Source organism: Phoenix dactylifera, chromosome 9 (genome assembly GCF_051530095.1).
Source record: "Phoenix dactylifera cultivar Ajwa chromosome 9, Ajwa_hap1_PhDact_Kaust_v1.1, whole genome shotgun sequence".
Classification (NCBI taxonomy): Eukaryota; Viridiplantae; Streptophyta; class Magnoliopsida; order Arecales; family Arecaceae; genus Phoenix; species Phoenix dactylifera.
The window spans coordinates 29,578,386-29,584,081 of record NC_143198.1 but is presented as its reverse complement, the minus strand read 5'-3'; the positions used below and the strand labels follow the sequence as shown (position 1 = coordinate 29,584,081).

The 5,696-nt window shown below is 41.1% G+C and overlaps 1 pseudogene; it reads left to right on the top strand.

The window, feature by feature from the left end:
* The first annotated feature begins 1,853 nt into the window (after positions 1–1,853).
* On the top strand, positions 1,854–3,519 carry LOC103722021 (dehydration-responsive element-binding protein 3 pseudogene; annotated as a pseudogene).
* The last annotated feature ends 2,177 nt before the right edge of the window (positions 3,520–5,696 follow it).

Genomic DNA, 5,696 nt, shown 5'->3' with positions numbered 1-5,696 from the left:
AGTGTCTCCTAGTCGACATAGGATATAAGCCTGGTCCGCTCTGATACCATTTATAACAATCTAGGACCTCATTCAAAAAGACTAGCCAGAAGATATTGTTTGGTTTCCTTAATCCTGTATAAGTATTTAAAATCTATTCAGCGAATAACTGATGTGAGACTAAATACATACTTGCACGGGTCCTCACATCATATGCAACCTTGCATATAGCCAATCACAATCGTTGGTCATATGATCGGGCTCCGAGAGACGTCTTTTATGCAAAGAGCCCTTCGAAACCAGCCCCGTTATGGGCAATATGTACGTTCATATGGTACACACAGTGCAGACAATAATTTCTTGTCTTAATTTAACTATCATCAATCGATCCATGCCACACTTGGCTGTTCCTCTTCGAACCAATGGTTAGCATGCAATGGTATCCTCTTCCTATTGACTAGATAAAGAGGTAATTTGCAGTGATCGACAACTCAATTGGAATTTGCGATGGTATTGTACTATTTGACAAAGGCACGATCGATATACCTCCATGGAGACTTTAAAGCTAGCAAGACCAGTACGTTGAATTGGGTAGACAAATCGCACTATTGCAATCAAGGGGTGGAGAGGTGGGGACTGCTCGATCGTAACCTCTGGTTTGCATCGTGTGTTGGAGTCCCAACAGGAACATGTGAAGGAGAACCATTGATGGTACCCCAGACAACTGACCTGTTAAATCTGGCCTCAGGACCTTTTGGAGGATCAAAATGAGGCCTCCAAATACTTTGTTCGAGGGGGGTATTTGCTTGCTTGATAAGGTGTAACAACTTGGTGAGTTGGACCAAAGAAAAAGTGCCCTTTCTACTCTTTCAATGTCTCCGAACAACTTTTGGTGCATGATTGAGCTAAGACGCAAACTTACCATCTTCCTGAGAGATCACCGTGGAGGACTAGTAGGGCTACTGAGGTTCTACTATGAAGTGGCTGAAAACACTGGCAGTGATGAAATCCTTAGGCATTAATGTCTGGAACCGTGGGAAACTTCACGATGATTGCATTCAGACCTTCTTGGCGCTCGCTGTTCTTTTACTCCAGTCTCTCTTCATCTACGAAGTTGAATGGGAATGGCAGCTTTACCACCCAAGCTCATCAAGAACCAGCGTTTGAGCCAAGCAAAACCACTGACCTTCGGGCATGGGTTTTGTTCATTTTTGGGACCCGTTGCAACGAGGAAGAAGACACCAATAACAGAGGAAACTCGTGCAAACACCTGGGGCTATAGATCAGCTGTTGCACCCTCCTTCAAAGAGACATCGTTTTGCATCCAAGTCATAGTAACTGTTTTCTCCAGTATTTCACATGGATTATTATTGGATATATTATATTATATATATATATGTGTGTGTGTGTGTGTGTGTTGGACAGGCCGTTCTACTCGATTGAGTTGGGAAGCGTGTAGCATAACATTAAAGTTATTTTGTGACTACAGAAAGTTGCTTCGGATTTCTCTTCATACTTAATGGGTTTTTGTGCCTGATATTTATAAAGAAGAAAATATGAATCTACACGATTACAATCGTACAATTCACAGATAAGCACAGACGGCTAGAATATTTTTTTTAAGATGTGCTATGATTGAGAATATTTCTTTTTAAATGTGCTATGGTTAAGCATTTTTCTTATTTACCGATCACCCATAGTATTTCTTTTTAGCATGTTTAAAAATTTGATTGCCGTTGGTTTTATTAGACATGTGCCGTTATTTAATAGGCGGGCTGAATTATCGGGCGAGATTTTAGAAACGATGAATTCCAACAATATCACTTAACATTTCATACAAATGATTGGCAGCGCTTCTATAACGAGGAGACATCAACGCTCGGTGCACAGCTGGTCGCTCTTGTTCTTAAATGAGCGAAGAATTACCCACAACGAATAGGAAGGAAGAAACGAGTAGAGAGAAAGAGAGTAGAGGACCAGAAGAATAAAGGTAAAAATGGCGAGAGGGAGCATTAAAGACAAGCGGACATGGTACAAGGGGGAGCCCCACTACGTGTACCAAAGGAATAGCGTCCGGCAAAGGGACCGAGCCCATCCCATCCCATCCCATCCCTCGCGGGAAAAATAGGGTGTTTGCGTCGCAGCTTGCAGCACTCCCGCTCCCCACTAAAACCCTCCCACGCCCCCACCCTTCATCCTCACTTCCTCTCTGGCCTCCCCCCTCCCCACATCAAGCCACTTTTTTCTTCTCTCTCCGCACACAGCATACGACGGAAAGGAGAAGAGAAGCTATCTTGTTCTTCCAATCGCGTGTTCCCACATAGCAACCTATCTCAACCTTTTTAGCACCTAGAGAATCCCATCTGCTGCGTGCCCTCTCCCTGCTTCTAATCCAAATGGCCGTTCCTCATCCACCCCCATACGTTTCCTCCGCCGCCCTTTGAACACGGATTCCCAGGAGATTACCGTTTTCAGCCGTTTCGGAATCGAACGCATCGAATGGCCTCCTCCGAAAGCGAAACCAGCTGCAGGAACTCAATGTCATGCTCATGGTCGTCGTCCAATTCCTCGCCGTCACCGTCTCCGAAGAAGAGAGGCTTGACGGGCGGCGGGGGGAAGCAGGCGCGGGACGGGAGCAGGCACCCGGTGTACCGCGGCGTGCGGATGCGGGCGTGGGGGAAGTGGGTATCGGAGATCCGGGAGCCCCGTAAGAAGTCGCGCATCTGGCTCGGGACCTTCCCGACGCCGGAGATGGCCGCGCGGGCCCACGACGTGGCGGCGCTCAGCGTGAAGGGCGCCGCCGCCGTCCTCAACTTCCCCGACCTCGCCGCCTCCCTCCCCCGCCCCGCCACCCTCTCCCCTCGCGACGTACAGGCTGCCGCCCGCGCCGCCGCGATGGACCTCCCTTCCGCCACCCACCCCACCCGTCCCGACGAGTCCTCCGACGAGCTGGGGGAGATCGTGGAGCTGCCGCGACTCGAGGAGGGCCTCTTCGACTCGGCCGAGTCGGGGGGCCGCGATTTCGTTCTCCACGACTCGCCGGACCCGTGGGCGTACTCGCCGCCGTGGATGGCGGGTGCCGACGAGTACGACCTCTTCTCCGACCACGCGTGGATGGCGGGTGGACCGCCGGAGGGAATTTTTCCCACCAGCCTCGAAGCTCTCTTGTGGGACCACTGAGAACCCAGAAAATATTTTCTTCTCTTCTTCTCTGTTTCCCATTCGCTTAATTTCTACTTAACCATGTGGGCGAAGACGAGAAAACTGCAACGTTTTGCTACTTGGGTGTTTCGTCAGCAGCAGCAACATTTACTCCCCTGAGATTGCTTTCCAGGATCAGCAGTCCTCAGGTCTGTGGATGAAAAGTCTCCTCTCCTGCTCTAAAATATTTTGATCCTGTTTGCATGTTCATGCATGGAATATTCACGATGAGATCGAGGGATGGACGATATTTGTTTGGAAATTCTTGATTTTATTTCTCGCTTGCTTAATTGCTTGTCCATCAAAATGGAACAATAATCTAATTCCTTCCACATGGTATATTTTGCGATCTTATGCTGCATTTAATTTGTAAAAATGAAAAAGAAACTGAATGCAAATTATAACAGAATGGGATGGAAGGCTGGGAATGGAAATCACGATTTCGATTCAATCATTCGGATAGGAATTGGAAAAAGAATACCAATTCATTTCTCACATTTAATTTAGCTAGTTAAACATTAGAATATAATCGATTTCTTATTGTTTTAATTATTTTTGTAATGTATTTTTATTTTATTATTAGTTTCTATTTTGTTATTTTTAATTTGTTTTCACTTTGCATTTTATTTTTTGATTTTATTTTTGTACATTTTTGTTATAATTTTTGCTCATGATATTATTCATATTAATTAATTTTATAATATTTATCCATTACATTTATATTTTTTGCATTTTATAATTCAATACTACTTGATAATTAATTTTTATATGTTATAATTTGTTATGCATTGAACAATTCTTATTTGTTAGAATGATAAATAGTAAAACTTAATTTAATAATTGATATGATATTGCAATACATGTTATTGAATTATTTTATTATTTCTTGATAGATAATATTTTCTAAGCAAGCATATTTATTCTTATTTTATATCATAATTAGAGATGATTAACTCATATCAAATATATTATTTCTTGCTATTTTATACCATAAAATATTATAAATAATTTTATTTTTGAAAATATAATTTATTTTTATTTTTATGAAAATGACCGTTCCTCCCATTTAAGAGTGGAAATACAATTTCTTCAATTGAAAGGACGACGATTACAAAGAAAATATGATTCCTATATTTGTTGTTATAGTGAGCGATCGAACAAATGAAAGCTTGAATTCTCATCCTGATGAACTCTTTTTTTGTTTTAGTGATTTTTCAATGATCATTACATCTCCCTTGGGTGCCAATTTTTTTTTTCTAGTATGATGAGAATAGCAAGCCCAGCAATGACGGATGAGATATTCTACGTATATGTGGGAGTTGTCAATTAGAGTAGCATAATGGAGGTAGGGTTTGCAATTTGTGGTCCAAGCCGTTAGTACGACCTGCAAACGATCTGCCTTAAGTAGGTTCGGATTTGGCGTAAATATATTTGAGTAATAAATGGGTCAACTTATCTCGATTTGTTTATTAAATTAAGTTGGGTTCAAATTTAGACCTTAACGGGTCATAATCCAACTATTAACCTGTTTAAAAGCTACTTAGCATATTTTTATCCTATTTAACCTGACTCCCTTAACCTTTTTAACCTATTTAAAATTATTTAATCCATTAAAAACTTAACCTAATAAAATATGGTTTGACTTATTTAATAAACAAGTTATGAGGATCAGATTGGGTTTCTTATTTAATTAACAAGTTAAGTTCAGATCTGAATTTTTGATACGTTTGATAAATACGTTGGGCTCGTACTGACGAATTTTTGATCTGATCCGCATCCAATCCTACCCATATCCAACCCGCCCGCCTAGATTGCTGCCCCATATCAAACCTGTCCACTATTTGCTTCTTGCCTCCACCCCCTATTGCTTTTTGTTAGTTTAAAAAACACTTTTGCTGGAACTTCTTGGAACCTTCGTTCGATTTATGACATTGTGCTAAATGTGCGATTACCCACCTTGCCGACCAAGCACATAAAGATACATAGTTTCTTGTATCGGCATCCATCCAGTAGGTGGAAGCAAATTAAGCATGTGAGTCACGCACATTGATTGTGACCCATTTTCTCTTTCTAGAGCACAGAAAATTTCAGAAAATTTGTCTTTAGTCATGAATCAAATAATTTTTTTAAAAAAAATGAAAGAAAACTAGTTGAAAATTTGATAGAAACTACAATAATTATGATGACTGACTTTTTCCTGGGAAAAATGGTGATGAATCAAGTTATGTTTTAGCCAGATGAACACTTCTTATGGGCTTTCATCGATGTCATATAAATGAAATTTTAAAAACTAGATGTCAAAATATGAGCACTTCTCACGGTCTTTCACCTCAACTACCAATCAATTTTCTTTTTTTATATATATAAAAATAATAAAAATCCTAGACCTTGGATGTTGAAGAAATATTATGACAAGTCTCTGTTCTGCTATTAAAGAATTTCTTTTATGGCTTGGGTGGACCAGACCTCTGTCCCGTCTCTCCAGCAATCTTTTTTACTCTCTGATTTTTTGGGCA